The sequence below is a fragment of the Saimiri boliviensis genome, chromosome 5 (genome assembly GCF_048565385.1).
Source record: "Saimiri boliviensis isolate mSaiBol1 chromosome 5, mSaiBol1.pri, whole genome shotgun sequence".
In the NCBI taxonomy this organism is placed as follows: domain Eukaryota; kingdom Metazoa; phylum Chordata; class Mammalia; order Primates; family Cebidae; genus Saimiri; species Saimiri boliviensis.
The window spans coordinates 101,743,462-101,756,229 of record NC_133453.1 but is presented as its reverse complement, the minus strand read 5'-3'; the positions used below and the strand labels follow the sequence as shown (position 1 = coordinate 101,756,229).

The window sequence follows — 12,768 nt, the reverse complement described above, 5'->3', positions numbered from 1 at the left end:
AATACATGGAAAAAGCATCAGGTTTTTATTTTTATTTTTTATTTTTTTATTTTTTTTTAAAAAATAATAAGAGCCTGAAATCATTTATCTTCCTTTTTTATCTTTTTAAACATGTTTCTTCAGCTACAGGTGGAATGGTAAGAAGGCCCTCTCACATGTTTTCTTTTCTTCATTTCTTGACAGTCTTTGTGACCTTGTACAAGACACCTCAGCTAGCTGGTGCTGAACTTTCCTTATCTTTTAAACACAGGAATTGGACTATATTTTTGAAGTTCCTTTCAGCACAAAAGTTTCATGATTCCACAATTCACGTTTTGCACATAAATGCCATTTAAATGTCATTGGTTAGATCACCACAAGGCTAATAATTGTATAATCGGGAATAGATCAAATACCATTGCAATAAGATTCCTCAAAGATTGAAAAAGTCTTCTTTACATGAATAAAATCAAAAGAATTTTTTTTTCATGATGTCAAAATCTCCATTTTAGTATGAGCTCTAATTAAATTAAGTCCTGAGAAATTTAAACTGGAAATATAGAAGAGCCCCTCCTTCCCCTGACTGACTGTAAAGGTTACAAGATAATAGAACATGTTTTTTAGGAAATGTACAGACTTTTAAGAAAGGTGAATAACTAACTTGTTGAGGAAGCGGTAGCTCTAAGCTACAACTTAAAGTGAGTGAATTTAGCAAGAAAGCCTGCTTTGACAAAAAGGGACCACAGAGATCAGACTGGATTCGGTATGGTGTTGTCCTCAAAGAGCTGACAGCAATATCCCCTGAGAGATGGACCAAATCACAGCTGACATGGAAAGACAATTGTCCAAGTAGGGGAAGCATGCTGAGTGCCACTCCTGGTAAGAAAGATAAAAGAAGTCCATAAATAGGAAGCCAAATGAAAGAGTCAATGATAGAGAGCGTCGGGAGTAAGTTGAGAAGCAAGGTGTGAGAATATTTGCTGGGAGAGCAGTGCTGGATAAAGCTCATTGCACAATGAAAGCCTTCCTTTATATGTCTCCAGCTATCTGTCCTGAGAGTTTTGAGAAGCAAGGTGGAACCACACACTAGGAGGTAAACTGCCTTTTGTGCTCTGAGCATCCTCGGTCTCGGCAGAGAAAACTGCTAAGGGAATGGAAGTCTTTCCTTCCTTGAGAACTCTAGAAATTAGGCCAATGGTGCATACAAGTGATATAATGTTGTGGTATCAAGATGTGACTGAATATCATGGTGCCTGCACTTTCTATGTATTTCAGTGGACTTGGAGATGATCCCTTAGGTCAGTCCTGTCTCCCATCCTGTCACTGCTGCCCCTCCACCTTGGGTGAGTCACTCCTTCTGGAACAGTGACAAGCATCACCAAAATTGAGAACTCAGTGTGACAAAAGGGCTGTTTTCACAGTCCTCTGGCAACATAATATAAAAGTTCACCACATCAGGCACATCATCTTAATCACCAGGGTCAAAAGAACCTTTAGATGTGACAAGTTGCTGCCTTCTTAGTTAACTTCTTCCTTTTGATTGGCAAGGAGGAGACTGCAAATCACCAACACCAGGGTGATTACTTCACTGTTTCATTTCCTTAGATTTGTCTCCATCAGTTGCAAATACGGATTTTAGCAAGAGTCTTTTGTACTGAAAGATATATGAAAGGAAGCCAAAGCTCACACTTAAAGGTGAGAACAAACAAGGGCACCAGAATTCGTCAGGAAACCAGCAAATGCCTTTCTTCAGTCCATGTTTTTTAAGGACCTACTCTGTGCCTGGCACTGTTTCTTTAGGCACTGGTGGGTACAAGAGTGAACAGACTGACAAAGTTCAGCTCTAATTGAGCTTACATTTCCATAGAAAAAACAAATATACAACAGCAAAATGTTATATAATGGTAAGTGCTATACAAAGAACCAAGTAGGGGGATGCGATAGAGAATGATAGTGGCTACTTGATTTAGGTATTTGGAAAGACCTCTTTAAGGTACTGACATCAGCACTGAAGTCTACTGAGGTCTGAATGATAAGAGAGAGGCAGCTGCATGCAGGTCTGGGGGTAAGTGTTCCAGGCATAGTACAGAGTTGGTTCAAAGTCCCTGAGGCAGGACTGACATTAGCATATAAGACTATAGGCAACAGTGACAAAGTAGAGAAGTAGAATATGAGTTCTCAGAGAAAAATAGGGATCAGATTGAATAAAGAATTTAGAATTTATTCTAAGTGAACTGGGAAACCATTGGAGGGTTTTAAGCAGGAAAATGATTTTTCTATAATATATCTTACTGTGTTTTAGGTTTTGGGGTACATGTGAAGAACATGCAGGATTGTTGCATAGGTGCATACATGGCAATGTGGTTTGCTGCCTTCTGCCCCATCACCTATATGTGGCATTTCTCCCCATGTTATCCCTCCCCAACTCCCCACCCGCTGCTGTCCCTCTCCTATTTCCCCCTGACAGATCCCAGTGTGTGATGCTCCCCTCCCTGTGTCCATGTGTTCTCATTGTTCGACACCCACCTATGAGTGAGAGCATGTGGTGTTTGATTTTCTGTTCTTGTGTCAGCGTACTGAGAATGATGGTTTCCAGGTTCATCCATGTCCCTACAAAGGACACAAACTCATCATTTTTTATGGCTGTGTAGTATTCCATGGTGCATATGTGTAACATTTTCCCTGTCCAGTCTATCATCGATGGGCATTTGGGTTGGTTCCAAATCTTTTCTATTGTAAACAGTGCTGCAATGATCATTGGTTTGCATGTGTCCTTATAATAGAATGATTTATAATCCTTTGGATATATACCTAGAATGGGATTGCGGGTCAAATAGAATTTCTATTTCTAGGTCCTTGAGGAATTGCCACACTGTCTTCCACAATGGTTGAACTAATTTACACTCCCAACAGTATAAAAGTGTTCCTATTTTTCCACATCCTCTCTAGCGTCTGTTGTCTCCAGATTTTTTAATGATTGCCATTCTAACTGGCGTGAGATGATATCTCAATGTAGTTTTGATTTGCATTTCTCTAATGACCAATGATGATGAAAAAAAAAAGGAAAATGATTTTATCCAGTATACCCTTTGAAAAGATCACTGTGGCTGCTATGTGGAAACTGGATTGTATGAAGACAGGTGTGTAATAACAGAAGTCCATTAGGAAACTACTGTTACCCACTAGGAGTGATCATGGTGGCTTTGACCAGAGTGATGGGGGTAGAAATGAGGACAAGTGGATGCATGTAGGATTTATTTTTGGGGATAGATCTAACAGAACTGGTTATTTCCATGTAGGTGGAATGACAGAAAGCATGAAGGATAATTCCTGGAGTTTGCAGGTGAACAGAATCAATGTTCAATTTGAAGTACATGTGTGATGTCAAAAAAGATGTCAAGGAGGTACTTGGATACAGAACTGGAGCGTGGAGGAATGCTCAGTGCTGGTGTGGAAGAGACAGGTACTGCTCACTGCACATTCCTGTGCTCTCCTGCATTTTGACCTGCCCCATTTGCAGTGATCCCTCCTGCTGCTGGCACACAGAGCAGCAATGTTCCAGATGGCAAGCCCTTTTCAACCTGGGTCCTTGAGTGGGCTATGTGAAGCAGAGTCACCATTTCCTCACATTACTTGCATTAGTCATACAGGATGAGAGACACATAAATCTTCTGTGTGAAACCAGAGAGGTTCATCAGCCAGTGGGGGCTAATATTTATTTATTTATTTATTACTGTAGCACAACTTAGCCTGTACTGACTACTACAGCCAGAGAAATGGATTAAGGCATTACTAGTAAAAGGATACTTTCTAAAATTATGGGAATAGACATATTCATTTAAGGAGAAAGTCTAGACAGACAGCAAAGGGGAGACCAGTCTAGAACTCTAATATACTCCAGCATGCAGGAGTTGAACAGAAGAGGAAAGCAAGTGTAGTGTGAAGCCTTCTTCTCTTAACTAGAAAGTTCATAAGCTACAGTGTTCATGAGTGAGGCATAGAGGGTGTTCTTATGCCTCTTCTGTGCCAATACTCAGCACTTCAACACCAAGAATTCTGTTATTACGCCTCTTCTTCTCCTAACTAACATTCTTGGTGTGGAAGTGCTGAGTACTGGCACAGAAGGGATGATTTTGCAGCATGCATAGACACTGCAATGGCAGCTGAGTTTTCCCTAGACACATGGGTGTGAGAGAAAACCTGTGCTGTGATTTCGTAGAATTAAGTAATGACTGGAGCACAACACACTAAAAATATCACATTGATAAATACACTATTTCAAGCCAGCAGGTCACAAAAACTGAGGATTTTTTTTTTAACCTGGCTCACAGTTTAGGGAGAGGCAGATGTATTTGACCTGTCAAGCTTTTCTGACATCTCTCAGACTAGGTTAGATGCTCCTCTTTGGGGTTCCCATTGTATCTACTGGATGCCTCCAAGCCTTGGTATATGGCAATTTAAGTGTCTGTTTCCTCAGTTAATATCTCCTGCAAGACACTCTCCAGTGCTTACAGTGGTGTCTGCCACAAAGTGGATTCTCAGTCAGTGTTTGTTCAATGAATAAACAGTCTTCCATGGCACTTGGCAAGAGTACCTCCCACAGATATAAGGTGATAAGGGTTCTGGTTGTTATAAACATAAGGTGATAATATTTCTATTAAAATCACATGACTAAGAAAAGTCTAACCCTCTTGTTCAGATTCCTCACATATCATAGTCCATCAACAAGTACTTAACAGAGTGCCTGCTGTGTACCAAAAATTGTGCTATTGGAAAAAAAAGAAAAAGAAAATATCTATCTTAGCCTTTATCCTCAAGGAACTAGCAATTTAGTTCAAAGGACCAGCTACTGACTATGAAACTATTAGAGAACAGTAGGAAATAGTACACAGTTAATTGAAAAACTGACTGGCAGAGACAATGAGCATTACAGGAGTATGATAAAGGGAAGACATAGATAAATGTGGAATGAAATAAGATCCAGAAAAATTTCATGGAAGAGGTGGGACTTTGAGGGAAAGTAAGATTTTCAAGGCTGAGGAGGGAAAGGTGGAGGGGACCTGAATCAGCATGTGTGGGAAGGTAAGGTGGGGTCAGATTAGGAAGGATCCCAAAAGTCAGTGAGGTGCCAACTTATGCCATTCATTCAATATTTAGTGAGGCCCCACCATATGCCAATGCCAGTCACTGTTGTAAGTACTGGTGTGTGTGTGTGTGTGTGTGTGTGTGTGTGTGTGTGTGTGTGTAGTCCCTGACCTCTTAATAAGAGGATGGATAATAATCATTGAAAACTTATCTAACAAAATTTTAGCTTGTGACACAGGCTGTGAAGGAAACGAAGACCAGATAAGAGATACAGAGAGATGGAGGAAGATATTTTCTATAGGGGAAGGTAAGGGAAAGCTTTTCTGTGGAGCTGATAGTTTTGAAGGGACTCACATAAAGTGACAAGATACAGATAATAGTAGTTTCCTGGGAATCAAAGTAATATAACAGAGTATTTCAGGAAGATAATGCATAATATAGAGAAAGGTGGAGAGTCAATAGCAGCAAGGAAAATGACATAATTCAGAATCCAAGAAGAATATACTAGAAAGCTTTAGTTAGGGGATTTCTTTTATATGCTTTCTTTTAAACATCAGATATATTGGGGCTTTTCCCTATAGATATTTGGGTGCTATAGTTTAAATAACTATGACATGAAAAAAATAATGCTCTTTTATCTGTTCCACTCTCTATGCCTCACTCATGAACACTGTAGCTTGCAATCTGTTGACAAGTCATTTCACAATATTTTCTATTCTTCTTATCTTATAAAGGGACCTACTGTCCATCAGATAGGCTGATGTCCTTAGAAGACAGAGAAATAGAAGACACAGGCCCTCTTGCTCATCTCCTCAAAGTTAGGCTTATGAGCATCATGTGGCTTTGTGCCCAGCAGAATAGGATTAAGGTTGCCAAATCTTCGGATAATAACAAGCTCCAATCTACGTAACACCTGGTCTTTGCAAACCAAGTCATGAATGTGATCCAAGTTGTCACTCCAGGGCTTTTATTATTTCCACATTAGTCGGCGTTGTGTCTTAGATGTATGGAGGTTGCCTGCTTGTTTAGTGTGGTTTGAATGACTGCTTCTCCTTTCTTTGCTTTGGGTTGGTAACGTTAGAGAGCAGTGGGGAAGAAGGGATCACAGGGATCATTGTAGTATAGATCTCTTGATCAGTAAATAGTTTTGGAAGATGAGCACTGAAACAAAGAACCCAGATAATTCTGGGCATTGGAGTGGGTGGTAGGGGCTTCTAGGACAGGGATCATAAGCAAGGGTCCCAGAACTGACTGAATGGGGCTGATTACTGTCCAGCCTCTCCATAATACTGCTATATGACAAGAAGACAGAGCTAAGATCTTTCCAAATATTCATCAAACCATCCAGTTCTCTCTTTCCATTAACCACTGCCATCTCTTGCCTGGACCAGGGCACCCCTGTTACACACTTGCCATTTTCTTGGTTTCTGCACAGCACCAAGGTATTCTTTTTAAAGTCGAAATTAGATCATATTGCTCAAAGAGATAAAACCATCCACTAGCCACAAGCACCTGCCCCTTTGCCCCTGTCTGTCTTTCCCATCCCACCTCATTGCAATTTTTCCAGGCTCACTCCTGTCCAACTACCTTGGCCTCTGATGAGTTTTTTGTGTGCCAGCCTCTTCCAGCCACAGGCCATGTATTTTCCTTCTTCCCCTTTCTTGGCTGATGCCTACGTATATGAAATGCAATGTATCTCCGTGATTAAAAATGCACACAGTAGTGCCAGAATGCCTAGCCAAATTCTAGCTTTTCTACTTATCAGCTGTGTGACTTTGAGTTGCTTAAACTCCCTATGCCTCTATTGTAAAACGGAGTTGAAAATAGTGTCCACATGTGGGAGTAGTTATGAGGATTAAATGATATATATATATATATATATATATATATATATATATATATGAAGGATTTAGCCTACTGCTTAATATGAAACATCTTCATAAATGTTACCTCTCATTCATGATTGGGTCTCAGCTTAAATATTTCCTCTGAAAGATCTTGCCTGGTTCTGACCTTCCTTTCTACCCCCACTCTACTGCATTCCTTTTTTATTGCAGGATTCTTTTCCTTTTCTTTCGTATTACATGTTTATGGTCATTTGCATACCGGTTTATTGTTACTGCATTAGACTATAAATGCCATGAGGGCAGGGACTCTGTAGCACTGAATAACCAATAACTACTGCAGTGCCAGGCACATAGGAGACACTAATCAAGTATGTTGCTAAGTGAATGACTGAGGCTGATGGTTCAGGACTTAGTTTGCGAGTGTTGAGCGTCTGCTGGGAAAGCATTGGCGCCTCAGAGGAACTGAACTGGGCCAGAAGCCAGTGGAGTTCCACAACACTACTTTTCAAGACATTATCTTTACATTGTATTTTAAGATGTTGACACATCAAAATAAAATTACTGGACGAAGCTCAAAACTTAAATTTATATGCCAGGATTAAATGCTCTTTTTTTGGCAGAAAAAATGTTCAGGTCTGCCACAGAATCTCATCCAACCTGGAATTGGCCTGAATGAATTGTGTAAATGAGACGATCATGGTTCTTTTTCTTTTCCCCCTTCCCTCCTGTTTTGTCCCCCAGTGACTGAATATTTGACTCATTTACTGCTTCAGTGGATGGGCTGTTGTAGACCTGGGCAGCAACTCCCTGGGGGGCAAGTCCAAGATACTGTCTTATGTTTGCATTTCCAACTTGTGTTTCAGATTGGGCTTTTTATTTTTTATTTTTATTATTATTTTTAAATCTATGTGCCTTCTTTAGCTCTTCCTTGGTTAATGCCACTGCTTGTTTATTTCATTTCTATAGCACTTTCCCATCAAAGCTTGTTAGACTATATGGAGAACATCGTGTTCAGAAAAAGCAGTGGCAAACACACAGGAGAACAACAGAAATGTAAATTTATACTCCTCCCATAGTTGGCTAGTGTAGGGTTACTTTTCTCTGGGGTTTCTCTTTGACTCCCAATGGGGATCTAATCCCAATAGACTTTCTCCTCCCATCCCCTCTCTTCTGCCACTGTACTTTTGTTTTGTTTATTCTCATTGGAAGCCTGGTGGTGATTGAGGCCTTGGGCATCCGTGTGTGCAGGGTTATGGGAATTTCTAATCTCCAGCTTATTTTCCAACCCTGGCACATTCAACTATTTCTTACGAATAATGAAGCCACCTTTTTTATTTTTTTAATCAAGACTACCTTCTTCCAAATCCTTTCTTTGTTCACTTATTTTAAAAAATATCTGTCCCCGCTCTTACAGTCTTCATTACTGATATCTCTTTCCTTACCTAGGTTATCCTTTTAATGTTTCTAACCTAATCTAGATTTTGAGGGCAGTGCTTTTAAGAACCAAAGCTGACTATGTTGCAAGAAACTCATATTATCAGTAAAATATGCATTTAAAACAAATTGGGAATTTGAGCTGGAAATGGAGAAAGTTAGAATGAGTCTTGTGCCTGCATTTTTCTTCTATCAAATTTGTATGTAATCGCACAGTTAAAGTTCAGACATCTTATAACTCTTTGACTATACTGAAATATATGTTGTCGGCAGTGCTTTAATGAAAAGTGATTGTTCTCTTTAAAGGAGTCAAATGTTACAATGTTTAACACTCATGGTTCTTTATATTTCAAAAATAATTTAGATTTCATTCTCCTTTTTTAAGAATCCCAACAGAATTGCCATATAAATATGATCTCTTATCCTAGGTTCAAAAACCAGGAGACCAAACCTAAACAATGCCTCAAGGGAGAAAATTGTGTCTTCCAATTTTAGTATATGTGCTGCTGAGGCATCAAAGTATTCTTGGGTATTGTAAGTGGTAGCTGCTGTAGAGCAAAGGGTTAATGAGAATGGGCTGGCATATTAAATCGAATGCATGTTGAAAGCAAATTGCCAGCCTAAAGAAAAAAAAAATCATTGTCTCTGGTGAGGGAGGGGGATAAATAACTACTAAGATGTCCATACATGACATACTCAGGAGTCATCCTTCATATCGTTTTTTCCCGACAGATTGCAAACACAAGCCTTTCTTCCATATGGATGTGTGTGCTGGGGGTGTGGCCTGAAAATGCAGCATTGATTCTGGGAAAACTGAAACCTGGGAAGCCTGGGTGTAATAGTTCAAGAAAACAGAAATGTTTTTCTTTGGCTGTTGTTCCTAAAGTTACTTAAATGAGACTCATTGGCTATTGATCTGTATATATTGAGATTACAATAAAACATAATGGACCAGTTTCTCTCTCCCCTGGCTCACAGGATTGGCCTTTTATCTCTTGAGAGTAATAAATCATGGTCTTGGATTTAAGAAAATATTCTGGGATCTGGGTGGCAGCTGATTTATTTTTAAGACAGTGATGTCAGGAAAAAAAAATGCATAACCCAGAATGTGACTGTAGTACTTACAGGGAGAATAGCGATTGCTGTTTAAAATATTAAGTAAGGCTTTCCTACTTTCAGAGCCCATCATCCCACAGCAAGCTGAGTTGATGCCCCTCACCAACATATTCACATCTTTCTTTATAAAGGCACTTATATTCTTTTGATTTCCTTTTTTTCTCCTGTGACAGATCCTAGCTGCTCTATTTATCTCTTGAATCTAATTTGCTCTATGACATCAAGCTTTAATTTTATCATTATTATTTTGCTTCTTTTTAAGCACTCACGGTGTGCCAGGCATAGGATAAAATAGAAAAGATACAATCCCTGCTGTCGCTGGGCTCACACATTTAAAGAGATATGACAGGTAAAATATCCTGTAATTGGCAATAGGTAGTCCTCATGCTTCTCCCCGCCCCTTTTCCCTTTTGAAGCAACTTCATCTCTCTTGAACAAGCCTAAGAAGTTCCCTAGATCAAAGGTGTCAAAACTCAGGAAGGTTTGGAACAAGTGTCAGAGAGTAAGCAAACGACTTCCTGAGCTGTGACTCTGCTCCTCGCCTGCCTGCGTGTTCTCAGCTCTCTGCACTCCTGCCTCACCTGGGCTGACTCGGACTCTCCACCTCCTTCGCTGCCTCTGGCATCAGATACCCAGGAGCCTAAGGCGCTGCTTCCCGCAACTCCGGTCCCCGAGCCCCAGCACTGCAAACCCTTTAAACAGAGGCCCCAGAGCTAGGGGTTTTCCCAGGCTCTGGTGGGCGTGGGCTGACAGCCGCTGGGAGCCCCGCAGCAGGGGGGTATCCAAGCAGGTATGGACCCAGCTCCCGGCATTTCCCAGAGTCACCACTATGTTTCCCTTTCTCTCCCCCACGGATTCTGAGAGGCGGACTCCCCAGCTAGGATTTTCTTTGTCTTTTTTCCTATTAACACCGAAGCCCTCTCGTGCCCAGTGACTGCAGAGGAACGCCAGACCATCCGGACCGTGCGGGATGGCTCGGTGTGTGTGTTTTACGGTGTCTCTGAGTGTCGCGCGTGTGTGCATATGGGGGCATGTTATCAACAGGGGCCTAGGGCACTCCCACTCTCTCTTGCTCTTTCCCCCCATCACTTCATGGACCCCGAGGCGCAAAGCACTCGAGCCTCTCCGCGGCTCTCAGTGGCTTGGGTACTCTGGGCTCAGCTTAGCTGCGGAGTCCCCTTACCCAGCCCGCACCAGCACCCTGAAGCTTCAAAGTTGCGGCAAACAGTTGCGGGGAGCATAAGAGCTGAGGTCGAGGCCAGCGTGCCCTCGGCAGCTCACCCTGGGGAGCGGGCTGAGCCAAGGGTCTTGCGGGTGCGCGGCAGAGGCCGGAGGAGGCGGAAGAGACGGGGAGAAGGAGGGGGCGACGGGAAGCAGCTGCCTGGGGAGGCGAGGCGCAAGGTGGCTCCCCGCGGCCCCGCGCCCGTGGCTCCCGGACGCACCAGGCAGCCAATGGCTGCGCAGAGGTGTACAGCAGATGGCGTCCGACTGCGCCTTTTCTTCCTCCTCCTCCTCCTCCTTCTCTTCCTCCTCCTCCTCGTGCTTCAGTGCTGAGGAGCCAGAGTCGCCGCCGGGTTGCCAGACGCTGGAATGGGTGGTCTCCAGACACACACCACCATCTTTCTTGCGCTCGGGAAGCTCGGGACTCAGCGGCTCCCAGGGGCTACGGCGGCTCTGGCGAGACGGGTGAGTGCGAGCGCGTGGAGTCCGGAGCCCGGAATGCCGGCCTGGTGGCCGGCCGGTGGGGGCGCGGAGTGGCAGCGCTGGGGATGGGGGCGAGTCGCCGGCGCAGACTTTGCTCTTTCCTCGCCGCTGAGCAGCCTTTGTCGCCCCTTCTCCTGGCCAGACGCAGGAACTTGGAAGCAGATCTCGGACGCCTCTGGCTTGGGGCTGCGGGAAGCGTGGGCTACCCCGGGCGCGATGTGAGGAGACCCACAAGGCGACCTGAGCACCAACCTCACGCAACGCGGCCGAGCCGTGGGACAGGGGCAGCGGGAGCTCTGTTCCCTTCACCTCCAGCTTGGTTTGGGAGGTACCGATGAAGGCAACCGGGGGTCTCCCATCCTGAGCTGGGAGCCCTGGGGCCCAAAATCCGAGGGCCGGGAGTTGTTTTTCGGGCTTTGCAAACAGGTTGAGGGTTCCCTTTCCGCAGCGCTTACTGCGAAATCTGCGTGTGGGCGTTCAGTGCCCGTGGAGGATAGCTGAGCAAGCCAAGAAGTTTTGCAGCTTCCTCTGATTTATCAGTGGGGTGTCAGGAGGCTGCAGCAACAGTTTATATTTCCCCGGTCCCTGCGGGGCGCGAGGGGCAAGCTGGGGTCGGACATGTTATCCTGCTCTTGATGGAGTGGAAACTGGGAACGGGGCGTGAGAGTGAGGGCCAGGGAGGAGGACACTCGTATTTTCATCTGCACCTGTCGCTTTTGCTCTCTTACACTGTTCCTCAGTATTAAAGTTATCTTAATATGCAACGGAACCCTACTGTTTGGTGACCACTTATTTTGAATTTGAAGTTGAAAAACTTGGCAGGGGACAAGGGGATGTGGAGGAGGGGGCGTTAAGCTCTCTCCCAATCTCTTTTTAAAGAAAAGAAAACAAACTTTCTTTGGCGAAGGGAGTGCATATGCTCTAATGGTACTTTTTCTTTTTGGAATGCCTGAGGTCTAAGCTACCCGTAAGAGGTATTGCGATTCAATACTGTATAGTCCAAGATGAAGTTCGACTAAGATTATGGGACTGTGGCATGTTCTACGGAAGATACCAGGGTTCCTTGGTGCTCTGTTCATTGCCAGGATGGTCTTCTGGAAGCTTGCATTTTCCCACGCTCAGACTCCTTGGCGCTCATTAAATGACAATCTGCCTGGTGTTTCTCAGCGGTACACCTGTGTGGGTGCTCCGTTATCATGGAAATGGTAACCCATGCAGGAAGGGCTGATGCCAACCAGACTGTGGTTTGTGTGTGTGTATGTATACATGCGTGTGTATGTAAACGTGTGTGTGTGGAGTTTCCTTTTGACAGGTAATCTTTGGCTGTCAAAAGAATACAGTTATTTGTCTGGCGGTGTCAGGACAATCTGAGTTTGTTGAGTAACTAGGAGGAGGTAATCTCCAGGGAAGCCTTTTTGTGCTCTTGACTCTACTCAGCAGTTGTTTAAGGCTTCCTGAAAGCCACTTAGGGTGATACTAACCAAATCAAGAAGTCCTACTCAGTGGTGAGTGAAAACTAGTGTTTTTGTGGGTTAGAAGCTATTTATAAAGTTTCTGTCTTGAGGTTTTACTTTGATACACTGCTGTTTTAAAACCTCAGTGC

At 43.4% G+C, this 12,768-nt stretch overlaps 1 protein-coding gene across 2 annotated transcripts in view; it reads left to right on the top strand.

Annotated features, from left to right (window-relative positions):
• The window catches only part of THSD7B (thrombospondin type 1 domain containing 7B), a 1,060,674-nt gene that overhangs the window by 199,868 nt on the left and 848,038 nt on the right, over nucleotides 1–12,768 (top strand). Inside the window, exon 1 of one of the 2 annotated variants that reach the window (XM_010330508.3) lies at nucleotides 10,874–11,147. The exons of the other annotated variant lie outside the window; for it this stretch is intronic. The gene's annotated coding sequence lies outside the window, so the exon portion shown is untranslated. Of the gene's footprint in view, nucleotides 1–10,873; nucleotides 11,148–12,768 lie in introns of those variants that run through there. 2 annotated transcript variants of the gene reach the window in all.